The following is a 1,988-nucleotide window of genomic DNA, read 5'->3' as shown; positions in this document are numbered from 1 at the left end:
ATTTATCCCTCTCCCCATCCCAGTTGTTCTTTCCTTGTGAGTAGTATCTTTCCTCTTCTCAATATCAATTGCAGATTTTGCATCTTATTTACTCTTTTAGTTTCTTACACTAGGAAGACAAGATAGTGCTTACATATAAGAGTGTGATTTATTTCACTGAGTATGATCTCTAGTTGCATCCACTTACCTATAAAGCCTATAAAGGTAGTCTATTCTTCCCTAGAGCTAAGTAGTACTCCATTATATAAAAATACTACATATTTTATATCCATTCATCAGATGATGGGCATCTGAGTTGTTTCCAAGATTTACCTGTTACAAATTGTGCTCTATAAGCATGGATGCACATTTATCACTGTGGTGTGATGCTTTCAATCCTTCTGGGAAAAAATCCAGAAGGGGGATAGCTTGGTCGAATGGAACCTCTATTCCTAGTTTTTTGAGGAATCTCCACACCAATCTCCACAGTATTTGTACCAGTCTTTACTTCCACCAACAGTGAAGAAGTGTTCATTTTCTCCACAGCCTCACCACCATTTGTTACTGGTTGATTTCTTGACAATAGCCATTCTTTCTAGGGCAAATTATAATCTTAATGTTGTTTTAATTTGCACTTCTTGGATGACCAATGCTATTGAACATTTTTTCATATATTTATTTGCCATTTGTATTTGAACTGTGTGTTCATTTCAGATGCTTTTTTTGGATAGGGTCTTTAATTTGGAGGGTCTAATTTTTTTCAATTCTTTGTATGTTCTAGATAGAAGTCTTTTGTCTGAGGGATAGTTGGCTAAATTTTTTTTCTTACTCTGTGGTCTTTATTTTCACTTTGTTGGTAATTTCTTTTGATATGAAGACCCTTTTAAATGAGATCCAAGTTATTGATTCTTTAAATTCTGTCACTTTGGTTTTTGTTCATAAACTCTCGGCCTATCCCTGTGTCTTTTAGATTCTACCTACTTTCTCTTGCAATACATCTAGTGTTTCTGCTTTACTATTTAGATCTCTGATCCATTTTGACTTTAGTTTAGTGCCTGGTGATAGACATGGATCTAGTTTTAGTCTTCAACATGTGGAAAGTCAGTTTCTCCAGCACCATTTATGAAAGAGGCTATCTTTCTTCCAGTAATTATGCACTTAGCACGTTTCCTGTCTACAGAAGTTTGAAGTTCAAAGATCTTTCTTTATTTTATAATGTCTGCATGCATTTCAATCCAAGATGCTACAATCTTTTTTAAAATGATATAAACCAGGCATGGTAGCAAACACCTGTAGTCCCAGATACTTGGGAGGCTAAGGCAGGCAAATCACTTGACCCCAGAAGTTCAAGAGCAGCCTGAGCAACACAATAAGACTCCATCTCAACAAAATAAAACATAAAACTGTATGGATCAAAAGAAAGAGAAGAAATGCCACAGGCTGGGAAAGAATATTTGCAAAAGACACATCTGATAAAGCACAGTTAACTAAAATATACAACTCATTCTTAAAACTCGACAAGAAAACGAACACCATTTCTTAACTCAAAAGTAGGCAAATGATCCGAATAGACACTTCACTAATGAAGACACACAAATGGCAAGTGAGCACAGGACAAGATGTTTCACATCATGTATCATTTAGGAACTACAAATTAAAACAGCAATGAAAATCCAAAATATTGGACAACACTATGATGGCAAAGATTCAGGGCAATGAACTTCCATTCACTACTAGTAAAAATGAAACTGTACAGCTACTTTGGAAGAGTTTGGCAGTTTCCTGTATAACTAAATAAATTCTTATTACACAACCCAGCAATCACACACCTTAATATCTACTCAGATGATAAGAAAACACATCTGGGGCTGAGGGTTTAGCTCAGTGGCATAAGCGCCTGCCTTGAAAGCAGGCAGTCGTGAGTTCGATCCCCGGTACCGATAAAAAGGAAAAAGACGAAAAAAAAAAGAAAGAAAGAAAGAAAACATTTCTACACAATAGCCTACAGG

Source organism: Cavia porcellus, unplaced genomic scaffold (genome assembly GCF_034190915.1).
Source record: "Cavia porcellus strain 051 isolate PalLab524CR breed Dunkin Hartley unplaced genomic scaffold, mCavPor4.1 scaffold_1, whole genome shotgun sequence".
Taxonomy (NCBI): domain Eukaryota; kingdom Metazoa; phylum Chordata; class Mammalia; order Rodentia; family Caviidae; genus Cavia; species Cavia porcellus.
Note: the sequence above shows the minus strand (reverse complement) of the source record.